Source organism: Rhinolophus sinicus, chromosome 17 (genome assembly GCF_057876585.1).
Source record: "Rhinolophus sinicus isolate RSI-liver-muscle chromosome 17, RSI-T2T, whole genome shotgun sequence".
In the NCBI taxonomy this organism is placed as follows: Eukaryota; Metazoa; Chordata; class Mammalia; order Chiroptera; family Rhinolophidae; genus Rhinolophus; species Rhinolophus sinicus.
The window spans coordinates 25,272,163-25,280,342 of record NC_142517.1 but is presented as its reverse complement, the minus strand read 5'-3'; the positions used below and the strand labels follow the sequence as shown (position 1 = coordinate 25,280,342).

At 36.3% G+C, this 8,180-nt stretch overlaps 1 pseudogene; it reads left to right on the top strand.

The window, feature by feature from the left end:
- The first annotated feature begins 5,514 nt into the window (after positions 1–5,514).
- Positions 5,515–5,934, top strand: LOC109447504 (large ribosomal subunit protein uL24 pseudogene; annotated as a pseudogene).
- Positions 5,935–8,180: the final 2,246 nt, after the last annotated feature.

The window sequence follows — 8,180 nt, the reverse complement described above, 5'->3', positions numbered from 1 at the left end:
GAGGCAGCTGCTGTACTTGTATCTAGTATGGCAACCTCTGGAAAGTTAAAATCCTCTGTATATCTGTTCATGTATTCAGATCCTTGATTTAGAGTTTTCTACCAATTGAACTCATTCATGGAATGTCCAGCTTTAATCCATATTATTCCAAAAGGAAAAACCCTGTCTACCAGTAGATGCTTAAAGAATAATGATTCAGTTAAGTAACTGCAGGTCGCTAGACACCTGAAAATCATCCAAACACTAGAAAAGAACTAGATTCATTCTGGTAGACAAGAGATAACCAATGGTAGTTTAATATGATTTTAGTATATACTTAAAGCTTTCTTAGAGATTGACTACCTAAGAACAAGAAGACATAATCTCAGTGTCTCCAGCCTCAGTTGAATACTCATTTAAAACTGTATTTTTAAAATAGTGTGTCATCCCCTTTTATGGCTGTCTTTGAGGGAACAAGGGCTTCACTTGGTGGTGTTGCTCAGGTGTGGTCCTGTCTGAATTCAGGTTGACAGACAAGATGAGAAGAGAGTGCTAGGTTTCTTAGTTCAAAGCCCAGGTCCCTGCTATCTTGCTGCAATTCAGTGCACTCAAGGACAGGGTGAAGAGGCGATGGCAATGTTCCCAAATGTAATGAGTTCAGAATGAACACAGATTTATGGGTGTTTTACACTGGCACTGTTTGCAGTGGGAGTCGGAGAATAGGAAGACAAATGTGTTTGTTGTAAGATAAAGAGTTTACCGGAATACATTAATTTAGTAATTAAGAGTTGAAGTATTGTCTTTTAAATTTAGCATAGATTTGGAGATATAGTTTTTACAGTCTTGCAATAGATTCTTAATAGGCTCAGGATTGAGCCTGTGGTTCATTACTTAAATGTCTCCATGTCGGCAGTTTCTGACTTCATCGTTATTGAAAATTTGGCATTGTTTCAAACATCTGGGCTGTTTTAACACAAAAATGAAAGCCACAATGGAAATTGTGACCAAAGCCACTTTTTCATGTTAAAAAAAATGTAGTAGATATTTGACTAGAGCATCTAATTGTTATTTTTCATTCTGCTTTTTGAGACTTGTTCTTTTATCTGATCACCAAAACATAATTCATCAGAATCACAAGGATGAATTTCACTACAGATGAATTTCATTCTGGGGAAAAAGAAACATCTCACTATGGCTGTGATACACTTGATCTATACTGCTTTTGCATGTAAATTTATGTTTTGTGATAATAAAGCTGCTATATATCTCTTTTTTCAGTCAAAATTCCTTAAGGCTAATATTCATTCATTTATTTACTCAGCAAGTATTTATTGAGTGTCTAGTATATGCCAGGGGCACTGATATTCAATGATTAGCATAAATATATCCCAGGCTTCAAAATTATATGTAGCATGTATTATTGAAATTCTTGACTCAGTAATGAGCAAACAAAGTCAATTTATTCTTATGAATGTATATATTCATAAGAATTCATTTATGTTATATATGAATTTGTATATATTATATATTCCATATATATGTGAATACACACACATATACCAGGTCCTCTAGCATGGTATGGTAAGAGGAGCAAGCCATAGCCCAAGCTTTATTGAGCTCAGCTGGGCCACCTACCAATGATTCACTGGGCTACAAAGGCAAGCCAGCCTCCAGGATGTCAATACCAGCAGCAGCAGAGATCAGAGCTCTAAGGATACCTACACTTGGAGTCAGCTGCTGGTATTGTCTATACACACACACACATACACACACACACACACACACACGTATGTATATGAATAAATGACCTTTGTATTTGAGCATAACTGAGAAAAGAATATCAGGAATATATGTTAACATATAATTATGATTGAATAAATTACTGGGTAATTAGTTGTCTAATGTCTTTCTTACCTGCTGAAACACAAATTCCCCTAAAGAAGGGACCATGTCTTTTCTATTCATCACTGTAGGCCCAGTAGAGTGCCTTGAGTTTAGTAATCACTCAAAACTGTTTTATTTTTGTTGATGAATAAATAGTGTAATATCTTCTGTTGGGGAACAGTGAAGGAAGAATAATTCTGAAAGGAAAGATCAGAGACCTGGAGCTCAGATGAGAAATCTAGACCCTGGCTATTGACTAGGATTGTATTTTGAAACTTGGGATCAAATAAGATTGCACAGGAAGAGAGAATAGAGTGAGACAAGAACAGACAAAATCATAGAAATGATACTTTCAGCCTAATACAAAAGATAAAAGAGTAAAGAAATCTGGGGCAACCAAGAGGAGGTACTCACCTAGGGGTGTGTAGGACAGGTTATAGTTATCTAGGAAAAGGAACGTGAAAAGGAGTTAGGAGGATGGCCAGGGGGTGTGTGTGTGTGTGTGTGTGTGTGTGTGTGTGTGTGTGTGCATATAGCAATTTGCAAGAAGCGAAGTGCCAGGCAGAGGACAAGACAGACAGCAAGACCGAGAGTGCTGAGCCAGATGTGCATTTTAGAAGAATCTTAAGTGGATTCTCAGGAAGTACTGTGGAAGCTGGATTTAAAGGAGACATGACTGACAGCAGGGAAGAAGCTAGATAGTAAAAGTTCTATTGAAATAAATGGTGGGTAGAAGGAGACACAGGATCCAGAACATTGAGTAATTCCTATAGTAACCCCTTTAGTAACTTCGGCAAATATTTGCTGAAAGAATGAAAGAAGGAGGCAATCGATCAATCAACCAATGCATCAATGAATTAAGGACACATCTTCCATCGATGAGGTTACACAATTAGAAGAATAAAGATGGAATTGCTGATTGTTTTAGGGATGAAAAAGAACAATTTAGATATCTTAAACAAAAGGAAAAATATTTTTAAATAGTCACACATGCAATGTAAATCACCTACAATAGCAGCCCCCCACACATTGTTGTAATGCCGTGGAGCAAAGTAGTTAGGGCCTACTCTTGTGTCTACAAAAAATATTCAAAAGCTTGAAACTACTATATAGATCAAATTTTGTTTTCTTGTATTTGTGAAATTTTTACTTGTATTTGTGACATTTTTGATCTAATGGCTGAGACTACTGAATTTTATTTATAGTCAGATCCCTAAAATAACATTTAATCCAAACTTCTAGTTATAATACTCATCTCTTAATAGGTATAATTGACCATAACCCTACGTTACTGTAAATGTCATCACAGTCTACAAGGCAACCCCACGTTCAAGCCATGTTCCTTGAGTTTGGCTGGTTTAGAATCCTTGTTGTGTTGAACGGCTATTTTGCTTTCATTAAGGTATTCACCTTTATCACCAACCTACAACCAGAAAAATCCACCCTGTTCTAAGACCCAGTGTGGGGACAGAGCCCCAGAGAGCAGTTTCCAGGCTGTCAGCCTCACGTGGAGGGGTGCTGGCTCGGGTAGTAGATGGCCGTCAGCTGTGGCTGGTTGGCCGTCAGCTGTAACCATTGAGACCTTGGCCACTAATATAAATGCCACTTCTATGGAGGAGAGTCGAGGAGAGTCGGTCGGTTGGCAGCAAAGCGGACAGCAGGTCACACGTCGTGTGAACCCAGCCTCCAGTGAGACCTAGTCATAGTGGTATGACTACTCCCAAGCCTCCAGTGAGACCGTAGTGATATGACTCCCCTACCTATGGCTTCGTAGGTATTCCTTTTTGGCCTCACCACATCCTGCATTCTTATGTGGGGAGCGGGAGCAGAGACTCCACAGGCCATCCCGCACGACACCCAGAAAAAGTAAAAATACAACACAAAGTCATGTAGTTAGGGAGTGAAGGAACCAGGAGAAAAACTATTTAGTCTTGTTCTTTTTCCAGTACCAAGCACTGCCATTGTGCTCATCACATTACCGCTTTGAATAAAATTATAATAACTAAAATATAAATACTTAATTATCACCCTTCAAAGCTGCTCAGGAATCTGGCCTGACTTCAGACATGAAAATATCTGTACTTTATTAATATTGCATCATACAAATGAGCATTTATTATGCATAGCACTTCATAGCTTTGCTCTTTTAGAAGTTTTTAAAACTTCCTTTAAAAGCAGATGCCATTTTCTGCCCTTTCTTTTTGGTAAAAGATTGTTTCATCCAAGATAATGAGAAGTATCCCCTTGAGGTGCCAAGCCTCATTTTCCCTTCAGATAGAGGCACACATCAGAAGCATATTTCAAGACTTTAAATTACTTGATCAAATAGCTTGTGCATAGTGCATAATTGTTGGTTGGCTGGTTCGTTAGTAGATTTGTTGATTAATTGAAAGATAAATTGAATACATTTATAACTCTAGGTAAGATTAATGAAATGAAATATGGTTGGTGACCAAATATAAATAAACTGGAAATGAGCAGTCATGGAATCTCAAGTTTTGAAACTTTCACTTTTAGAAACCCAAACCTTCTTAAAAGTTTAATTTGAATTTATAATGTGGAATAATGCTTGAGATGGCACCTAAAAGAAGAACCACTTAATTTATTCTATGAATATTTGTTGAATGAATGAATTATATGAATATTTCCTTGTTACAACTCTTTTAATTCAAACTCTGATTAATTCTGATTAGTTTTAATTCAGCCTCCAAGATGAACAGAATATAATACCTACAAATCATTATAAGTTGTCTATTCACAAAATTTAATTTTCAGGTGAAAAAAAAAACTAGCTTGGAGGGGTAAATTTTATTTAATAAGTTTAGAAGTCATTTTCTGTAAATATTTCATTCAATTATCCACATAGAATCGAAAGCAGGGCAATAGCAATGGCATAGGAGCAAACAGCTTCCTGACACGGTGCTCAGGAAATATGGGTTCTGTCCTTTCCTAACTTGTATAAATCGTTTACTCTGCACTTTAATTCCTCACCTGTACTCTATATGCAGAATTCAAGATGTTTTCATTCATTTTATATTAGTTGTTAGTAAAGCACCCCAGGGAAAGATAGAATAAGAAACTTGTACTTTTTTGGTTAAAAGTAGGGAAAATAGGTCCTAAAGACCTGAGAATAATTTGTCCAAAGTTAGGGTCCTCAGAATGAAATCAAGGTCTTCCAAACTGTTGATAAAAGCAAATGAGATGTGAAGGTATGTTGGAAAGCAGCCAAGACCCAAGCACCAGAAGTCTAGTTGTGATGGTTTCTAGTCCCATTTTTGCTATTAGATTATGAACTTCTTGGAAATCTTTTTAAAATCACATAGCCGAGAGGTCTTACATACTTCCTGGCACACACTAGACACACAATAAATGTGTGAGGAGTAAATGAATAAATAAATGGATGCATGAATGGATGAATGTATTCCCTGTGTAGCCATGGGGAATTCACTGAAGCCTTCTAAGATTCAATTTCTCCAGAGAAGATAGGATGATTTCACAGCTCAGTAAGTCTGTAACAGGACCATCAATGGGGTCAGTTTTTCTTCCAAAGTTCAGTGGCTCATCTTGAGTATTATGACGATGTTAAAATTAGTTTCTAAATTCAGCCCTTCTTCCCTTCTGCGGCCATCGCTGACAGCGCCAGCAGCCAAAATGAAGTTCAATCCCTTTGTGACTTCTGACTGGAGCAAGAACCGTAAAAAGCACTTCAATGTACCTTCCCACGTTTGCAGAAAGATTACGTCTTCTCCTCTTTGCAAAGAGTTTAGACAGAAGTACAATGTTCGAGCCATGCCCCCTGAAAAGGATGATGAAGTTCAGGTTGTACAAGGACACTACAAAGGGCAGTAAATTGGCAAAGTACTTACAGGAAAAAACATGTCATTTACACTGAACAAGTGCAGCAAGAGAAGGCTAAAGTTCACGGGGGCATTTACCCCAGCAAGGTGGTTATCCCTAGACTGAAGAAGGACAAAGATCTCAAGATGATCCTTGAATGTCGCCAAATCTTACCAAGTAGGAAAGGAAAAAGGCAAGTATAAGGAAGAAACAATTGAGAAGATGCAGGAATAAAGTAATCCAATATAGAGCTTTCACTAAAAATGGCTAAAATAAAAAATAAAATAAAAAACCCTCTAAATTCAGATATAAAACGATACTGTGAACAAGTTTGACTATGCCTTCCAAATTTAGCAGCCATAGTTCTGTCATTAACATGAATGCTTAATCACTCATCTGTATGTTCATAACTAAAATTTAAATAATATTGAATATATTCATGTGTGAGTTTAGGGAATATTTTTCTTTACTTATGGTAGTAACGTTTTAAAATAGTTTTATTGAAGATTATGAAGATAAGTTTTAAGTAAATGTAGTATAAAAACTATATTTAGTTTCAATATTAGGAAACTCTGTTTTCAATTTCTGGTCAATCAGATTCAAGACAATCAGATTGAGTGACAGATTCATATCATACTTTTTAATATCCCCCTTTTTGGAGCAAGATATTCCATATCCTTTATAGATGACTCTTTCAAAATATGTTTTGACAATAAGATATTAAACCTAACCTCAGAGCAATGTTCTCTAACGCCTTCTTCAACTTGAAAATTTTATGAGCCTGTGCTTATCTAACTAAGCTATGAAGATTTCAATTGATTAATAGTAATAACAATTCTATTCATCTTATGTCTACATAGGAAAAAAAAGTTTAAAACAAAGCCTTTATAAAAGGCATAGAAATATATTGCTAATATTGAAGTCATATAATGGTAACTTCAAATGTTCAGAACCTACAAATACATTCAAAAATCCCTTTAGCAGGTGAAATACTCCTAACTAATAGTATAAGAGTAAGTTATTTCAGGATCTTATTCAGAGCCTATTTATATCTACTTGATATACAATTAAATAAGTGTGGCTATCTGATTTCCCAATCCTAAAATAAATTAGAAGAAAACATTTAAAAGGAAAATGAGTACTGTGAGAGGTGGATTGTACACACTGAACAATAAAATCAGATATTTTGACAATGAAGAGAAAACTAAATGCAATCCATGCAATTTTCCTCAGAGTCATAATGCATAGATGCATGTGACAATATTATATAAATTATATGCATAGTTCATTAGGTTGGTGCAAAAGTAAACCACAATTACTTTTGCATCAACCTAATATAAATGTTTCCACCAAATATAGTTGAAATAAAACCAGTTTTTACTTGAAAAGCTTAACTTTCAGTTATTTCAGAAATTCCCTTTGTAGAACCTAATTCCCCAAAGAGGCATTTACCTAGGAAGAGCATATTTTTATATATGACCTAAGCCTTTGAAAATTCACCCCTTGAGAATTTTAGAAGCCAAGGACTATCATACAATTCAGTAGAATGCCGAGTTGGGTATTGTTCCAGCATGTGTTGAATTACTAAGTGAAGGTTGTAGACGTTGTACAACCACACGACCCTGCATTGCCAGGAAAAGGTAAACTTTTACCATCAGAAGTAATTTCTAAGCTTTTTTCCCCACTGAGAACTCAAAAAAATGTTGTTAAATATACAAATATGCAACACATATGAAGTTTCCTGTGGCTATAACATTGGCTCTCTGAAGGCTAGCTATGAATGGTTTTTGGTTAGCACAGATCCCTACTGTTTCAAATGATTCAGAAGCATATCTTAATACCAGTAGGAGCTATAGACATAACACAGAGTACTGACAAAAATTCAAAAGTATTTCTTGTGCCCTTCTCCAAACATAGTCTCCTTCTCTACTGCAGCCCCTGCCAAGCATCCTGAGTGACTCCATGAGCCTATGGATTAGCCATCCCTAACCTCTCAGTGCCTACACTTCCTCATCCCTTGGAGCTTTTTCTCTATTTTAGCTACCCACCTTTTAGTCATATTCTTGAACTGATTATATTAATTACCACTTTTTCAAATGTTCCTTTTTCCCCCCTAAATTACTTGCTTAAATATACCCATCACCACATTATTTTTAATGTCAAGCATTAGCTGACCCATGAACCTCTGCAATTTCTCAACATCCATTAGCCACCCTCCTCTTGTCACTTTCCAATCCATGCATCTGCCTTCTATATCCTTGTACCCTGAAGCTCAGCTCTGCAGGAGAAAATTCCCCAAATGGACAGACTAATAGCACTACTAATTTATAATCTCCAGCCTTAACTGGGCCTTCAAATAGTTGTAACAGTAAGTTTCCCTAATAAGCGTACTTTCCCAGTGTATCAGTTACGTATTACTACCTGAAAAGAAATATGAAATCTGTGAATCAGTTGGAGGTTGTTTCATATAGGCCAGACCC